Raw genomic sequence first — 19,708 nt, 5'->3', positions numbered from 1 at the left:
GGCAGCCTGGCCAGCCCGGACGGCGCCACCTTCCCATGAAGATCTTGACCCCGCACCCCAGGCGGCACGGGCGTCACCAAGCTCTGCCGGGCATGGACAGCGCGGCCAGGCATCATCCACCCTCACCCCGTGGCAAGCACGAGCCACGGCGAGAGCAGCAAGCCATGCCGCTGCAACGGCGCCGCAATCATGGCGGGAGCAAGCGAACATGCGGGCGGCACTCACAGTGGCAAGGGAGCTGGTATGATGCAGGCTGATGGAGAGCGGCCGGGACACGCTGCTTGAGCGTGTTGCTGAGCTCCTGGACGCAGTGGCATCAAGTGCGCCACCCTTCAGCTATCGACTTCCCCCCCAGGCCAATGCAAGGTCACGCGGCGAGCCTCACCACATCTGCGCGCCGTCAACTACGCCCCGGGGCTTCACCAACATCAGCATGGCCGACAATGTAGGGGGCTCCAATCCTCCCATGTCGCCCTCGAGAAGCACGAGCGCAAGCGTCACCCCCATGGGCCCAGCCAGATGCCATATTATCATCCCCAGGATGCCATCATGGGCGGAGCAACATGGAGTGTGGGGCACCACGGCGAGGTGTTCGGGGTGGCGGCCCCGGAAGCCTACGTGCCCCGCATGATGGACCAAGGGTACGCACCAGAGTACGACATCAGCTCATTCGTTGGGGAAGGCTGGGGAGAAGGGGCGGTAGGAGTCGAAGCCTTCCAAGAGCCAGCAGAGAACCACAGCGATCGCGCCGGCGACGGCAACTACAGGGTACCGCTAACCTCTCAGGAACAAGCTTATGCTAACCACAGGCTACCGATGAATCAGGTTGCAGCACAGATCGACGACCCCGGCACGGCGGCACCCGTCTCGACAAGGGAGACACGCTGGGGGCTGCCGAGAGGGAGCCAGGAGCAAGGCCCCTCCCCAAGGCACGCGAAACCAGGGGACACCCGGAGGTAGGCCCTCTGCCGGGGTGGCTTCAATGACCCTTCCTCCGGCAGAGGACCCGTGGTCGCCGAGGGAACTGCTGGCGTCCTCTTTCCCTCCTTTATGCCGTACTGGTCTCCGGCCAGCTCAAAGGAGGTCAAGAGTGGCGCAAGGTGGTGCCCTCGTCTGGCGATATGAAGCAAGGTCAGTACCTATGAAGAAGGCCCAGTGCCTGTGAAGCTCGCCGCCCGTAACACTCTCACATAATAATGAGTTGGGCATGTACACACTCCGGAGTCTCAGGAGCGCCGGCCTTAGGCCTTGGGGCTCCCTCCCACGCCTAGTGGACAACACTTAGCTCCACGCTGGTGAGAAGACTTGAAGACTAGACTAGGTGCCGGACGCGGCCTTTTGCTTTGGATCTCTCTTTCTGTGGCTTTGCTTTCTGATTCTGGACTTAAGTTGGAGCTGAATTTTTATCGTTGCACGCAGGGGGTGACTTTTCTCGTTCGAGCCGTTTCTCGCCTTCTGGATCTTGTTTGGTTTGGGACTCACGTCCGTCGCCTCTCCCTTGCAAAGCTCCTCGCATGCCAGACCGCGCAGAGCACGCGCTAGCACTACGCCTGGTGCCCACCTTTTCCGGGACCCCCCCTTCAAACAGGGCGATAGGCTCCGCAGGATTCTCGGGAACTCGTCGCCTCACGGCTCAGCCCTAAGCAGGCACTGACTAAGGTAATCCATGTCTGGAAACTCACCCCCAGTTTGGCGAGCTCACGAGGACACATTCCCACATCGCATAGGAAAGTAAAAACTGCGGTTTGCTTACACGAGGGGCTCCCCCTCTCAAAATGCTCTCACAAGTTTTCCAAGGGCCACGCCCGAGTTTTGCATGCAGAATAAAACAACAGGAGAATATGGGATCAGCTAGAGATATCGCTCGCTGCATCGTCCGGGGACGCGTCGCTCGCATCATCATCGCCATCGTCGGAATCGTAGTCGCCGTCGGCGACGCCCCCATCACCGTCGTTGACCACGTCACCTTCGTCTGCGACAACCACCACCCCATCGTTCTCCGAGGTGAAGGCCCTAACCAACGCTTCGACATGATCCTCTACCCAACGCGCCAAGTCGCCCTGGACGGCGATGGGCACAGGAGCAATGGTGGCATCAAAGTCGAAGTTGGGGTCCGCATTCAGGAGGTGGCTGAAGACACGGGAGAAGGCGCGCTGAAGCAGGCCATGACCCCTCTCCTCCACAAGCTGCCGAGCTCTAGCAGATTGAGCCTCCAGGCGCGTCACCACCTCGGTGAAGAAGGTCGGGTGGCTGGCATAGTCGCTCGAGTGAGGGGTCGGGGCATTCTTGTCGCAGATATAGCCCAGGGCGGTGTTGGCCTTGTTCCGAAGGTCTTGGAGCATAGGGCCATGCACGCGCTCCAGCATTCGGCGTTGGAGCACTTTTTCTCTGTTTTGCCGAGCGACGGCCTCCGCATCATCAACTCGCCTCCGGAGGGAAAGCAGCTCGGCGCGAGCGGAGGCCAGGTCCACCTACGTCGTAACCAGGGCGGCGGTTGTGGCCTCAGAATGCCTCTCGGCCTCGTCCAACCTGGGCCTGAGGGCGGCGGCCCTGCCCGCGCCCTCCTGCCCGGCAAGCTCCAGCCTCAAGCCGTACCTGCCCTCCAGATCAGCGCGAACCATGGCTACCCGGCGATTGATCTCTTCTTCGACTCCGGCCTCGCGGGCCCCGACGGCATCTTCAGCTTGAGCGACTTGGCGCTCCCTCGTCTCTAGCCGCTCGAGCTCGAGGCTATGCTCCGTGGCCTCCAGGGCCAGCGCCTCCTCGCGCCGCCGGATCTCCCCTTCCTCTGCAGGCATCCCCCTCACCGACGCGAGGGCGGCCCCGCGCGCCTCGACTTGTTGCTCAAGGGACGCCCTCTAGGCCTGGAGCTCCCACGCGCGCTCCTCCGCAGCCTCGCGGCGGCGATCGGCCTCGTGAGCTTCCTCCAAAGCTCGCGAGCGGGCCTCATTGGCAATCTTGAGGGACGCCTCAGCCTTTGCGTTCTCGAGGTCGCGATGATAACGGCCAAGGTTGATGGCCACTTGCAGCTTGCGCCGCTCCTCCACCAACCGAAGACCTTCGGCCTCAAGACATGAGTGACGCCAGCAAGCTCTTCACCAAGGAGGTTCATCGCGCCCATTGCCTCCTGGAAGAGCTCGTGGCGGACCATGCTGCGCCCGCGCTCGAGCTCGAACGCTCGCCCCATCTCGTCCTCCGCCTCGGGGGCTGCGGGTGGAGCATCAAGTGGCGCGCCATCTCCCGGTTGGAGGCTGGGGGCTGGCACGGCCCCAGGCATTGGCTGACCCTCGTGAAGGGCCCGGACCGAGCAAGGCCCGCTACTTGAAGGAGGCTCCAGCATCGAGACTAGCCATCGACCAACTGTGACCAAGGGAGGAGCCCTTGGCACACCCGCTGCACTCCAAGCAAGGCCGTGTACGAAGGGCGTTGAAGGCACGAGCTTGGGGTGCTTCGACGACGGACCAACTCCCGAGGCTGACCCCGCGATGTAGTCAGTATCTGAGCCTGAAGCACTGGAGTTTGGCGAGTACGATGGGACGAGAGGGAGCTGCTTCTCTGAAGGTTTCGCGGCCTTAGCAGAAGGGGACCTAAGGGGGCAATCGTCAGGAAGGGAAGGCAGCACATAGAAGATCACCAAGGAGCGGTACTTACTCGTCGATGGCGATGTACTTCCGTCGTTTCAATGGTCCTAAGATGCTGCCACCGCTAGGGGATCCCTTCCTCTTGCGGAGCTCCTCGAAGTACATGCAAATACGGCCGAAGCGCTGGACGTGATGGCCGGAGCGCGGCGGAGCCGAAGAAGAACCAAGAGGAATGGTTTCAGGGGAGCCCGGCTACGGCAAACAACCCGGCTCTCTCTCGCTGCGACCTCCCGAGGCCCCTGAAGCCTCGCCCTCGGGAGCCGCATGCCGCACCTCATCAGCAACTGGCGTCTCAGGAGAGGCGTCACAAGCTCCCGAGGACGATGCCCCTGGATCACTGCTCGGCAGGTGCTCCTCAGCACCTGAGCAGCCGGCCCCCTTCGCAGCTCGCTCCCCCGTACCATCACCTGGGGCGAGCTCGTCACCGGTGGCGAAGAATGGGACCATGATGATGGGATTCTCGCGGGGTCCCTCCAAGCCAATTGGGCGCAGCCCCCACTCATCAAAGGAAGGCATGGTCGCGACGAAGGTAACCTTGTTCTCGCTGTAGTACAACGTGTAGCTCTTCCTAGGCATCTCGTCCGGCAGAGGGACACCGGATAGCACTATGAGCACAGTTTGCCGTGCAGCAAGTGGAAGCCCATCCTCCTGAAACATCATGTTGTCCCAACTGCTGAGCAAGTCCCACATCGGGTGAGAATGATGCTAAAGCGGGGCAACTCGATGCCTGACGAACTCCCTCACCACCATGGGCGCAGTCACCCCAAGGTCCTTCAACCACCGCAGCCTGGCCCAGACGGGGGCAAGGCAGGGGCTCGTGAGCCTCTGGTGACTCCAGCCAGAGTTTGGAATGGCAGGCCCCACCGGATCTTGGAGCAGAGGGTTGAGCATGCCGGCATCAACAAACACACATTGCGTGCAGAATTCCCTCGTGGATGAAGGAAGCTCGAAGTCGATCCCCATGCCTGCTGTCGCCGCCACGGCCTGAAAGCCCACACACCCTGAGCTCTGCCGAGCACCGATGAGATGTAGCGAGAAGAAGTGGCAAAGGAGTGCCATGGAGGGGGTGATGCCCACCATGGCCTCACACACGAAGGTGAAGACGGCAAGGAGGGTCACAGATTGAGGGTCGAGATGAAGCATATGGATCTGGTAGTGCTCGAGCACCCTGTTGAAGAAGGCGAAGAAGGGAGGAAGCAGGCCGGCCCAGAGGGCATCAATGAAGATCGGGATCTCGGTGACTGCTCGAGCCATGCTAGAGCGAGATGCAGGCTAGGCCGGTGTCTCTCCCCACTCATTGAAGCTAGAGGCGAGCATGGGGTGCACCTTGCCCATGGCCTCGTCATTGAGCAACCGAGGCCGGCTGAGCGCCGGCTCGAAGGATGGAGGCGCAGTTGGCAAGGACAGAGGTTTGTTCCCCTTGTCGGCTTGTTTCGGCGCCATGGAGGCAAAGCAGGCGGAACACTGATCGGACTAGGAAGGCGGAGCAAGGTGACGAGGAAGCTGTAAGTGCATCTAGTGCCACCCCTAGTTGGTTTTGGAGTATTGACGACAAACCTAGTTGAGGGACTAATGTGTTTGTGAGAATTGCAGGATAACACAGGTAGAAGTCCCTCATTGATTCGGTTTTCCTACCAGAGATGACCCCTAAAAATGTATGAAGACATTGAAGTCAGAGGTGGTATGTGAAGACATTCACATTGAAGACTATGATAAGAGAATACATCGCGTGAAGACTATGGAGCGCGAAGACTTAGCAGTTTCGGCGTTCTGTGTTTTTCTTTGTTGAGTCATAGGAACCACCGTACTGTTAAGTGGGGTCCAAGAGAACCAGTCAGAATGACTGAAGTGATGCTTAACCAAAAACCTATGTCTTCGAGTGAAGACTATGAGAGCAAATCTTGTCCAGAGTTGGATAAGTCAACTTTGCTTGTAGTCCAAGTTAAGTTGCCGTGTGTGTTTGAAATCTAACCGTTGGAACATGTGTCAGTTCCTTAGTGACCAAGGGTCATTTCGGACAAACCAGGTCGGGTTGCCCAGTGGCTATAAATAGCCCACCCCCTACAACCATAAATGGTTGGCTGCTCAGAGTTAGAGTACGGCTTTTGTCGTTTGAGAGCAACCCACCTCGAAGCCTTTGAGAGAGAATTCCTTGCGAGGATAAAGCCCTTAACACCCAGAGCCAAAGAGTGTTAGGCATCACTTAAGTCTTCCTGTCTGTGTTATCTTAAGACTTATTACACTTGAGGACTGTGAATCCTCCAGCCGGTTAGGCGTCATGTTCTGAGCATCCAAGAGTCATTGTGGATCACCGGTGAACGAAGTCTGTGAAGGTTTGGAAGTCTACCTTGAAGACTTACCAGAGTGATTGGGCGAGGACTGGGTGTCCTTAGCTCAAGAGGAATAAGGTGAAGACGAGGTCTTCTGCGTTGAATCTCAGCCTCCCTAACCAGACGTACAATTGTCACAGCAATTGGAACTGGTCCAACAAATCATTGTCTTCAACGAGTCACTGGTATCATCCTTCCCTTCCCTTTACTTACTGTTGGTCCTTGTGAAGTCATTGTATGATTGCATTATCTTTTGTCTTCACTGAGTGACTGCTTGTTCTGATTGGCTTCACAATATCTTCCTACCTGATCTTTCTTGCCTAGCTGCTATTAGTCATTGTGCTTTCACTTCATTGAACACTTGACTATGGTTTGCCTAGTGTAGTCTACCTTCCGCTGCATGGTAATAGGTTTATTTCTATCATTTGTCTTCGAAACTTCAATGTTTTGAAGACTTTCATAAAAATCGCCTACTCACCCCCCCTCTAGTCGGTCACTAGCACTTTCAATTGGTATCAGAGCGAGGTACTCCCTTGTTCTGTGTGATTCGGTTTAACCACCTGGAGTTTTAGCTATGTCGACTGCAGGGATAATTAAATTCTCCGCTGCATGCCCCGTCTTCGATGGAACTGAATATCCCTACTGGAAGAATAAGATGCACATGCATCTTGAAGCCATTGATGTCGACCTATGGTATGTCGTCAAGAATGGCGTTCCCAAGGCTGGTGAAGGTGTCACCGCTGCTAATGTCAAGAAGTTCGTTCAACTGGACTCCACTGCCAAGAACATCATCTGTGATCATCTGACCAAAGGACAGTATGGCCGCGTGAGTGCTTTGGAAACATCTAAGCTAGTCTGGGACTAGCTCTCCAAGGTCAATGAAGGCGTCTCAACCCAGAGAGATCACAAAATCAGTGTCATTCGCAACCTCTTCAACCTCTTCAAGAGAAATGACAATGAGAATGTCTAGCTCACGTTTGATCGACTCACTGACATCACAAATGAGCTTCATGCTCTCGGCGCCACTGAGATCACCAAGCATGAAGTCGTCAAGACACCCCTGAGATCACTTGACAGCTCATTTGACACCCTAGCCCTGATGATTTAAGAATGTCCTGACTTCAAGACACTCGATCCGTCTGACATACTTGAGAGGCTCAACACACACGAGTTTCAGCTTTCTGAGAAAAGAGACATCTACGGTCCCAACTATGGGCGAACTCGTGCCTTGAAGGCAGAAGCTGTCTCCTCATCTGAAGAAGAATCTGACAGCAGTTCTGATGATCCTGAAGACATTGGAAAGGATCTTGCTATGCTTGTAAAGAAGTTCCAAAAATTCACCAAGAAGAAAGGCTTCAAAAAGTCTTCACGATCAAGCTCAAGGAATGATGAAGCTTCTGCTCATGACTACAAGAAGAGAACATGCCACAAGTGCAAGAAACCTGGCCACGAGTGTCGGCAGTGGGACAATGAGAACAAGAAGAAGAAGAAGAAGAAGAAGAAGAAGAAGAAGAAGAAGAAGAACAAGAAGAAGAAGAAGAAGAAGAGCAAGGAGTATGACTCTGACGACAAGAAGAAGAAGTAATACTCAAAGTCTTCTTCCAAGTCTTCCTCAAAGTCTTCATCACACAAGAAGAGCTCATCTGGCAAGGCACGTGCGTTTGTTGGCAAGGAAATGGATTCAGAGGAGGAGTCCGCTTCTGAGGAGGCGGAGGTGGAGTCTGAGGAGGAGTCCGATTCTGGCGTTGCGACTCTGGCTACAGCATATGTTGCCTAGTCCATCTTCAACACTGAAGACAATGACTTCATCACCGACACCGATGCAAATGACAAGGACTGCTCCGCTCCTACCTACTGCTTCATGGCACGCGGTGCCAAGGTAAACACACGCACTACTCACTATCAAACATCTAGTGAAGATGACTCTGATTGTGGTTCCAAACCCAGCTACAAAACACTTGCTAAAATTGCAACTGAACAACAGAAAGCTATGGAACATATTCAAAAACTGTTAGACAAAAGCGATGATCTGTTAGACGCTAAAATGACTCGATCTCAGTCCTTAATTGAAGACATAAAAAATCTTCACGTTAAGTATGAGGAACTTGAAAGTCGTCATGAAACGCTCTCAACAACTCATGAAAAGCTTTCCTATGATTATCTTCAAAGGAAGCAAGATCTTGAGAAATTGAGAGCGGCTCATGAAGATCTTCAAAAGGAAAACGAGTCACTTCGCGCCGAACAGATCAGTCCAGCTCAGGAAGGATTTGAACCACCATGTCTTAAATGCATCGAGCGTGACAACGCTACTTTTGTTGCTGGGTGTTCTACTGCTGCTACTATTGCAATATCTTCAACTGTTGATGTGGTAACTAACCCCTCTACTGAGGATACCACTGCTATTGCTGATGAGAATGCTAGGTTGAAGACATTGCTTGAAACAGGGATGTACAAAAGTCTCAAAGGGCATCAGACACTATGTGATGTCCTCAAAAGGCAGATCCTGAACCAAAACCCTAGGAAAGAGGGTGTTGGGTTCTAAAGGAAAATGAATGCTGATGGCTCTTACTAGAAACCTGAGCAGTACCCCAAAACCATATGGGTTGCTGCAAAGGAACCTTCAGCGGATCCATCCACCCTATCTGGCTTCACTTGTGCTAATCCCATTGTTATTGATGAATCCTTTGATGCAAACTATAAACTATTTAAGAATCAGAATGGTGAAGTGTTTGGCAGGTATATTGGTAGTAACTGCAGGAATGGGCCGCCTATGAAGAAAGTCTGGGTGCCGAAAAGGTGTTTGGAGAATCTTCCTGTGAATGTCGTCATGACACCACAAGTGAAGAAGACAAACCCCAGACCACAGGCTTCATATGGTCCAAAGGCTTCATATAGACAGAGGACTCACCTGAGTCGCACTAACGCAAATGTCTTGCAGGGAAACCTTACTCAGGCCTATGAATATGAGCGTGTTTCATCAAACCGCCATGTTCATAAGACCAAAAACTATTCTGCTTATCCTTATGAGTACTATTGTCCACCTGCAAGACTTCTTGCTAGGGCTCCAAAGCCAAAGTTCTCAGATGCTGCACTTAGACTCATTGCTTCGAAGCCACCCTTGAAGATGTGGGTGGCTAAGAAAGCTTAACTCTCTTTTGCAGGGAAAGGTCTCCAGCCGAAAACCAAAATCGTCTGAAGCCATAGCTGGGGACCTTAAACATCTTCTAGGGCGCAAGATCAAATGCCCAAATGGTCTTATTATGTATTTTGTTCCTGAGTCGCTTGCCACTTGCCCTATCAGTCCTAACCTCGATCTAAGCTTCCATAATCCACTTGCTCGTCAAATGTTTATGCTTCACAATTCTCTTCGTGAAGCCTATCCCCCTAACTGCACTGTAGGGTACAACACCAGATGCTTCGGAATGGATTATTGATAGTGGGTGTACTAATCACATGACTGGCAAGCGAAGCCTTCTCATGGACTCAACCTTACGTCCATCTGACAAAAGTCACATCACATTTGCTGACACTGGTAAAAGCAAGGTATTGGGTCTAGGTAGAGTTGCAATCTCAAAGGATCAACACATGGATAAAGTCATGCTTGTTGGATCCCTTGGTTTCAACTTACTGTTTGTCTCAATGCTTTCTGATTTAAACATGATTGTGATGTTTGGAAAATGTCATTGCCTTGTACTAATGGAATGTGACAAGTCTCTAGTGTTTGAAGGGTATCGGAAAGATGATTTGTACGTGGTAGATTTCTCAGCAGGACCACAACTTGCCGTATGTCTTCTAGGAAAAGCTTCTGAATGCTGGCTCTAGCATCGGAGGCTAGGGCATGCTGGCATGAGGAACCTCCACAGCCGTGCAAGGAAGAAGCATGTCATAGGCATCGAGGGCGTCAAGTTCAAGAAGGATCACTTATGCGGTGCCTGTGAAGCAGGAAAGATGACGAGGGCCAAGCATCCCTCGAAGACAATCATGATAACAACTCAACCCTTCGAACTGCTCCACATGGACCTTTTTGGTCCCACTCATTACTCAACTCTTACTACTACTGCTTGTCTCTATGGCTTTGTCATTGTTGATGATTATTCAAGATATACTTGGGTGCATATAATCCTCTACAAGACTGAAGTGCAGGATGTCTTCAGACGCTTCGCCAATCGAGCCATGAACAACTATGGCATCAAGATCAAGCACATCATAAGTGACAATGGCATTGAATTCAAGAACACTGGTCTAGAAACTTATCTTGATACTTTTGGCATTACACATGAATTCTCAGCTCCGTACACACCGCAGCAGAATGGCGTCGTGGAACGCAAGAACAGAACACTTCTTGAGATGGCCCGGACGATGCTTGATGAATACAAGACTCCAAGAAAGTTCTGGCCTGAAGCCATTGATACTGCATGCCATATCATCAACCGTGTTTATCTTCACAAGCTTCTCAACAAGACATCCTATGAGCTCCTTACTGGCAAGAAGCCAAATGTTAGTTACTTCAGAGTATTTGGTGCCAGGTGCTGGATCAAGGATCCACATCACACTTCAAAATTTGCACCAAAAGCACATGAAGATTTTATGCTTGGATATGGAAAGGATTCGCACTCCTACAGAGTCTTCAACCTTTTTCACTATAAAGTGGTTGAAACAGTGGATGTGCGGTTTGATGAGACTAACGGCTCACAAAGAGAGCACCTGCCAAACGTGCTAGATGAAGTTCCATGCAGTGAATCAATCAAACTTATGGGAACTAGAGAAATCATACCATCTGAATCTCAGCCTAAAGAGGAACTTATCATCTCCGCACCTGATCAAACTGAAGACAATGCTCAGCCTGAAGACAATCCTTCTAACGATGACAATGATCAGCAAGAGCAAAATCTTCGTCCTATACATCCTCGTGTTGCAAATGAAGTACAGATTGAGAGAATAATTGATAGCATCAATGCACCAGGTCCACTCACTCGTTCAAGGGCAACACAGCTAGCAAATTTCTGTGGGCACTTCGCATTCGTCTCAATATCTGAACCCAAGAAAGTTGAAGAAGCCTTCATGGAACCTGAATGGATTCAAGCTATGCAAGAAGAGCTTCAACAGTTTGAGCTGAATAATGTATGGGAACTGGTTAAGCGTCCTGATCCTCGCAAGCACAATATAATAGGCACAAAATGGATATATCGCAACAAGCAAGATGAGCATGGTCAACTTGTTAGAAACAAAGCTTGTCTCGTTGCTCAAGGGTACACTCAAGTTGAAGGGATTGACTTCGATGAAACATTTGCTCCTATGGCTAGACTTGAAGCCATACGCATACTGCTGGCCTATGCAAATCATCATAACATTCTTCTGTATCAAATGGATTTGAAGAGCGCCTTTCTCAATAGAGAATGAAGAAGAAGTGTATGTTGCACAACCGCTGACTTTGAAGATCCAAAACATCCTGACATGGTGTACAAGCTCAACAAGGCACTGTATGGCCTCAAACAAGCCCCTCGGGCTTGGTATGACACACTCAAAGACTTCCTGAAGAGCAAAGGCTTCAAACCTGGTTCCCTCGACCCCACTCTCTTCACGAAGACATATGATGGTGAACTATTTGTGTGCCAAATATATGTGGATGACATTATCTTCGGCTGCACCAATCAGAAATACAGTGAAGAGTTTGGATATATGATGCAAGAGCAATATCAGATGTCCATGATGGGTGAGCTGAAGTTCTTCCTTGGTCTTCAAATACGTCAGAAACGCAACGACATCTTCATATCTCAAGAGAAGTACCTCAAAGATTGCCTGAAGAAATTTGGGATGCAAGACTGCAAAGGCTTCACGACGCCAATGCCAGCCAAACATCATCTGGGTCCCGATGACAATGGTAAAGAGTTTGATCAAAAGGTATACCGCTCCATGATTGGTTCTTTACTTTATCTATGTGCATCTAGGCCAGATATTATGCTTAGTGTTTGCATGTGTGCTCGATTCCAAGCGGCACCAAAGGAATCGCATCACTTAGCTGTGAAGCGAATTCTTCGATATTTGGCTTACACCCCAACATTAGGATTATGGTATCCAAAGGGCTCAGAGTTTGATCTGGTTGGATTCACGGATGCTGATTATCCTGGTGACAAGGTGGATCACAAGTCTACATCAGGCACATGTCATTTTCTGGGACAATCACTTGTATGTTGGTCTTCAAAGAAGCAGAACTGTGTATCTCTCTCCACTGCTGAATCTGAATACATTGCTGCTGGATCTTGCTGCGCTCAACTTCTATGGATGAAGCAAACACTCAAAGACTATGGCATTCATCTGAAGCAAGTGCCACTCTACTGCCACAACGAAAGCGCCATCAAGATTGCCAACAACCCAGTTCAGCACTCGAAGACAAAGCACATTGAAATTCGTCATCACTTTCTCAGAGATCATGTTGTGAAGGAAGATACTGATATCATACACGTCAATACTGAAGAGAAATTGGCAGATATCTTCACCAAGCCCTTGGATGAGAAGAGGTTTTGCAAGTTACGGTGTGAGCTAAATATCTTGGAATCCTCAAATGTCCTGTGATCAGGCACACATCCTAACACTTATGCATATTGATGACTTAGATGTGCAACACATGAAGTAAAGTATATCTTCAATCAATGAGGACTTACATTCTAAGTGTGAATACATTAATGTGGAATTTGACTTCGGAGCGCCACGATAATTGTGCGCCGTGTCTGGGTCTAATACTTCCTATACTGTGGGTAACTGAAAGTGCATTATATCGACTAGAGGGGGGGTGAATAGGCGATTTTTATGAAAGGTTCAAAACGTGAAAGTTTCGAAGACGAACGATAGAAATAAACCTATTAGCATGCAGCGGAAGGTAGACTACACTAGGCAAACCATAGTCAAGTATTCAATGAAGTGAGAGCACAATGACTAATAGCAGCAATGTAGTAGAGATCAGGTAGGAAGATATTGTGAAGCCACACAGAACACGCAGTCACTCAGTGAAGAAAAAAGATAGTGCAAACATACAATGACTTCACAAGGAGTAACAGTAAGCAAAGGGAAGGGAAAGATGAAACCAGTGACTCGTTGAAGACAATGATTTGTTGGCCCAGTTCTAGTTGCTGTGACAACTGTACGTCTGGTTAGGGCGGCTAGGTATTTAAACCTTAGGACACACAGTCCCGGACACCCAGTCCTGAACACGCAGCTCAGGACACCCAGTCCTCACCGTATTCCCCTTGAGCTAAGGTCACACAGACCTCGCCCAATCACTCTGGTAAGTCTTCAAGGTAGACTCCCAAACCTTCATAGACTTTGTTCACCGGCAATCCACAATGTCTCTTGGATGCTCAGAACACGATGCCTAACCGGCTGGAGGATGCACAGTCCTCAAGTGTAACAAGTCTTCAGATCACACAGACAAGAAGACTTAAGTGATGCCTAATTCTCTTTGGCTCTGGGTGGTTAGGGCTTTATCCTCGCAAGGAATTCTCTCTCAAAGGCTTCGAGGTGGGTTGCTCTCAAACGACAAAAGCCGTACTCTGAATCTGAGCAGCCAACCGTTTATGGTTGTAGGGGTGGGCTATTTATAGCCACTAGGCAACCCGACCTGATTTGTCCGAAATGACCCTGGGTCACTAACGTACTGACATGTGTTCCAACGGTCAGATTTCAAACTCACATGGCAACTTTACTTGGGCTACAAGCAAAGCTGACTTGTCCAACTCTGGACAAGATTCGCTCTCAAAGTCTTCACTCGAAGACATAGGTTTTGTTTAAGCATCACTTCAGTCATTCTGACTGGTTCTCTTGGACCCCACTTAACAGTACGGTGGTTCCTATGACTCAAGACAAAGAAAAAGAACTATGAAAGATCTAATTCTTCGAGCTCCATAGGCTTCATGCGGTGTCTTCTCTTGTCATAGTCTTCAATGTGAATATCTTCATATACCACCTTTGACTTCAATGTCTTCATACATTTTTAGGGGTCATCTCTGGTAGGAAAACTGAATCAATGAGGGACTTCTACCTGTGTTATCTTGCAATTCTCACAAACACATTAGTCCCTCAACTAGGTTTGTCGTCAATACTCCAAAACCAACTAGGGGTGGCACTAGATGCACTTACAATCTCCCCCTTTTTGGTGATTGATGACAAACTAGTTGAAGTTTTCAACGGGGAATATAATCTGTGAAATTGTAAAGGATAAGGAATTGTCTTCATAAGTTGCAAGGGCTCCCCCTGAAGATGTGCATATAAGTAATTTGCTTTTGGAATGCAAATGCACATGGCAGGTTGTGCTTGTGGAGATCCACTTCAACTTATGATGACAATCCACTATGCATGTGAAAGTATATGAAGATAATGACATGCATAATGGAAAATGGACGTCTGCAAAATGATCTAAGTGCGGAATTTATCGTCGCACATGCGGAATTTATCATCGCAACACAAGGTGGCAAATAAGTAGTAGACGACCATCGAGTTTAAGTGTTACAACTCAAAGAACCAAATGTATCAAAACGATAGTTGTAAGCACGAAGCAAAATATAAAGCACCCGCCCATATGGACCCGCTTGAAGACTATCAAACTCATATGCTTCTCCCCTTTTTGTCAGTAAGGACCAAAAAGGTTCGAAGACATAGAGCATCTACTCGTTCCCTCTGGCATTCACAGTTGCAGCAGAGGAAGAGAACTCAGAGTCTTCAAGGGATGGAGTTCGTCGCAGCACTGCCCTTCGAGGAGGTGTGGAGTCAAACTTGAATCGCTCGAAGAAGCCATCCTCTTGAAGATCATTTTCAGAACACAGCAGCGTCAGCCCTTTCCATGTGCGTCGAGAGGTTTCATGAGCAACAAAGGCATTCTTGGTGGCAAGATTGCGAATGCGATTAACATCCACCAAGAGGCTTTGCATTTGACGCTTCAGCCAGTCATGATGCCTATCCTGTTTCTGATGAAGAGCCACCAGAAGCTGTCGGTCATTGAGAACACGAATGCGCTTCTTGGGTCATTGGGTAATGGTGCTATCAGTGGCTTCAGTGAGAGCAGGATGCGGTGCACGTGTAGTGCCAGCCAAAGGATACACACGAGTTACGGCTTCAACGCGTTCAACGTTCTGAGAAAAACTTTGATGCTCTGCATTCTGAAGACTTAGAGATTCCTTGGCAGGCTCAGGATAGATGGCTTCAATAGACATATCCACATCAGGCAAAAAGATCCGATGATTGCGGGCAGAGGGCTGATATGAGATAGCGGAGTGAAGTTTGATCAGCCGCATCACCCAAGGGGCGTAGAACTTCAAACCAAACAGATCAGAGCCAGATGCAGCAAGTTGGCGAATGAAGAAATCCTGTGTATTGAAGAATTTTCCATGAAGAATATAGAAGACCAAAGTCTTCATTGCACCTTCCAGCTTGGCATGGGGAGAATGTCCTTTGATTGGCCAGAGAGTTCGCCTTATGATGTGATAAATGGTCCTTGGCAGATACTCAAGGTCTTCAACGAAGAACTTCGTGGGATAAGCAGCATCTTGGGGCAATGGCTTCATCATACTGAGCATCTGACTCATATTAGGTTCATTCTTCTGAAAGATGCTCTCAACAGCTTCACTATGAAGCTGACAGCCATGCTCGTAGAGATCGCCAGGAGTGGGCAAACCAGTGAGCTCAATGATGTCAAAGGCTTTGGCTTCATGATGAACGTTTCCTGTCATCCACTCCAGGACCCAAGTCTTCGGATCTCTGTTATACCCGTGGATGTGAACTGTGGCATAGAATTGGAGCAGCAACTCTTCATTCCAATGCTCTTGGTCAGTGACGAACAGCAGCAGTCCAACCTCTTTGAAGCAATCCAGAGCTTCTTCCAGACAGGGCAGACCAGCTATTGCTTCAATGTCAAGGCGCTTGTGTGGGAAGATGCGACTTTGGTTGTAAAGAACGCATGAGTAATAGCTTCACTGCGGATAGCTCCAGAACTGATCAGATGATATTCTTTCCCTTGAGTAGGGGTTCCTGGAGCTATTGAAGAATGTGTTGTCTGCTCTGAAGCCATTGATATTGAAGGAGCCAGGTGCTGATGCAGGACCTGGGAACCTGGGCAATCTTGGGATTGGCTTCTGTACCTGAGGCTTGTGCTCAACATGATAGTCGAAATGGGGATCGGCAGCAGATGCAGGAATAGAAGCAGCGGGATCAGTGGCTTCGCTGACTTCTGGTGCTTTTGTTGGTGAGGGCTCCACATTAGCTTCAGCCATGACAGCGTCAGTGGCTTCAGTGGTGTTGGTGGTGGCAGCCTCAAGATTTTCAACCTCCACTTGACGAGCAGGAGGGTCGGTCACGATCACGTTCTCCTCGAGAACCGCTTCTTGGTGGGACAGGGGAGTGGCAACTTGTGGGACTTCTTCTTCAGCGGCTGATGCAGCCGGATTGTCTTCAGCAGTTTTATCTTCAGTCGCAGAGACTTGAGGCCTTGGACCTTTGCGAAGCCTGTGCAACGCGGGTGACGCCTGTGGAGTTGGTGTTGGCTGGGCCTCAAAGTCTTCTTCCTCTTGTGGGCGATCCGCCCAAGAAGCATCCTGTACAATTGGCGTCAGTGGACGACCAATGCTGATGAGTTCGCTGTGTGTTAGCATAGGTGATGATACCTGTTGGTGCTCTAGCTGAGGAAGGGCTGCATCATCTTCAACATGGTCATGGTGACCAATGTCTTCAGCAGCGATGGGATCAGCTGCTGGAAAGTCTTCAGCTTCATGAGCCTCTGTGAAAGCAGGCTCATGGACAGTCAGTTGACGTTCTTGTGGATCAGCGTCGGGGTGAACCATGGAAATGGGTTCAACAATCAAGGGCTCTGTGGGAGCAGCCCGTTCCTTCTTGGTCTTTCTTTTCTTCTTGGCGGGGGCAGTAGTAGAGGCTTCAGGATGTTTTCTCTTCCTTGCTTCAGCCTCAGCAGTCCTGGTCTTCTTCAGTTCTGAAGCGGTTGACCTGGCCTTTGGCTTCAGGCCAGTCATGCTAGTTGGGAAGACAAGGGGATCTGCTTCCTGCCTTGGTGCTTCAGGTTCATCCATAGCGGGCTTCTTCTTCTTCTTGGTAGCCATCCTGGGGTCGATGCCAGGACGCCTAAGGGCCTTGCGCTTCTCAGCCTCATTGTAGGCTTGCACACACCTATCAGCCAGGACCTTCATGTGCTCACGAGAACCCTGAGCTTCTGCACGTTTCTTTAGAAAGGCTTCCTTGAGCTTGTGCAGCATAATCTTGAAGTTCTTCACATCTTGCATGCTGAGCTTGGCCATATGCTTCTTGAACTGAGATTTCTCAAAGTCAATCTTCTGCTTCAGTTCAACAATGCACTGGGCGATGGCTAACTCTGAAGCAATGGCGCCATGGAAGGCGACACTGAGGCCAATGGGTAGTTGGAGATCTTCGAAGCTGATGTTTGGCGTGTCAAACCACTCATCAATGAAGTTGTGGATGATTGTTACATCAAAGAGCGGCAGGTCATTGAAGATTTCTGCTTCTTCTTTGCTCTTGATGAGTTGCTCAAGAGCTTCATCTGCAAGATCTTCATCACTTGATAGATCAATGGCGTCACTGCGTAGAATGGCAGCAGCAGTTAGCTCTTCGCCGGTGTGTGGCAGAGGCATCTTGACCTTCTAGCGCTTGGAGATGCGTGACAAATCTTCAGACTGCACACTGTCTTCAGGAGGTGCAGTTGCCAGTGCCTTCGCCCGTGAGATTTTTGGTGAAGGGGCAGGCTCTTTAGGCTTCTTCAACTTCTTTGGCTTCGGTGCTGCAGGCGCTTCATCTGATTCAGCGTCAGCTGCAGGCTCATTCACGGCTATCCCTTGAACCAAGATATGAGTGATGAGACCTTCAAGGTTGTAGAAAGGACTGACGACATTGGGTTCTGCATCCCATGTGCCGTCATCCCTTGGAGCAGAAGGACCAGGGTTGAAGTCTAGTCCCAATGTCTTCTTGTTCTGCTTCACTGAGCTCTGGGCAAACTGAAAGTTGCGCTTGAACAGAATGTCGTCATGACACCATAGTAGTGACGATGGGTCAGCATCCGCAGGCTGTGGTCCACGGACCATGCAGGGATAGAAGCCTTGTTCAATGGCTTCATCTCTGGTCCTGGGTTGAAGATTTTTGTAGAGGATGTCTCCCCATGGTCGCTTGATGGCATTCTTTTCAGCATATTCCTTTGTTACAAATCTGTACTTGAACCACTGTTCTGCCCAATAGCGTCGAATCCATTGGATTCGTGTTTTGCGCTGATTGTAATCCTCTTCAGGATCTGTCTTGTACAGTTCTGAGAGGTTATCTGGCAGATCTCTTGATGTTTCTCCACGACGCTTTCTGCCACCCTTCCTTGCTGATTTCTCTGAAGCCATGAACTTTAAACTGAAAGGCTTCAATGCATTCAAAGGCTTCAAGGGCTTTCGCTTGCTGGACAGACAGGAACTGGCTTCGGGAGAATTTATATGATGCTGTAAGAATTCTGCAAATGAATGCAGACTATGAGAACCAAGGGATTCTCCCATGGACATGTACCTGTGACAGCATTAAGGTGCGAGGGAAGGGGAAGAGGTCATATGCATTCTCAAAAGATTTTGATTATAAATCAGTTTAGAAGACATTGACCTCATCGTGCGAAGACATTCGCTCATAGATAAGGAGTTGGTTCCAGATTTGTACGAAACCAGAGATCAGTACAAGTGAGGAATCTAACTACTTTGTGAAGCATAAGTGAATATACTAGGCATGTTATGAGATGTAGTATGAGAGAGATCCAACTTGTGTGAATAGAAACTGCTTGTGGTAGAAAGTGACAAAGCCATAGGATCAATGGGGCTGTAAAAAGGAAGTTTCATTTACCACACTAAGAACTGCTAGACGGAGTGGAAGAGGAGGCCGAGAAGTTCGATCTTCCGTGCCCTAACTTGGCGACGGAGGACACCTATGGCGACGGTGGAGAGGACGATGTCTGCGGTCGGCGTGAAGACGGCGTCGGAGAGGTTGCGGCAGCGAAGCGCTTCGTCGCCGGCGTCGTCGAGGGCTAGCGGTGGCGCTAGGGTTCGTGCGAGAGTGGAAGAAGAGATAATGACCGCTGTGAAGTGTGTATTTATAGGTACAGGGGCGGCACTGTGTTATTACACAGGTGCCCCTAGCGATTCGCATCTGAGGAACACGTGGCCATCATGCAGAAGTTTGGGGTTTGTTCCACGTCCCACGCACGCCTAGATTGTCGGGTGGTTGTTCCTACTTCTCCAGGTTTCATGTGGAGGAATGAGCATTGAAAGCGAACTTAAGGTTTGTCTCTGTATCATCTGCTGACTAGGACGCAGAGAAGACATTTGACAGTTTCAATAGAATGCATATGATTTGGAGAGATAGAGTTTGAGATAGAAAGTACAGAGAGGTTAGGGTCCGATCACATTCACTTAGTTCAAAAGATTCAACAAGAAGACATAGCTATAAGTGAATGCTGTAGAGGACAGAACACTAGTATATATGTATATAATCAACATAGTGAAGATAATCATGAAAATATGTTGAGATTGAAGCCAAACCAAATGTGAAGACATAGCAAGGTAACGCCATGAGTGAAACACTTCAAATAGAACATTTGGTGGTGGCATTACCCACCATATAGGAAGTATTAGACCCATACACGGCGCACAATTATCGTGGCGCTCCGAAGTCAAATTCCACATTAATGTATTCACACTTAGAATG

Source organism: Triticum urartu, chromosome 5 (genome assembly GCF_003073215.2).
Source record: "Triticum urartu cultivar G1812 chromosome 5, Tu2.1, whole genome shotgun sequence".
NCBI lineage: Eukaryota > Viridiplantae > Streptophyta > Magnoliopsida > Poales > Poaceae > Triticum > Triticum urartu.
Note: the sequence above shows the minus strand (reverse complement) of the source record.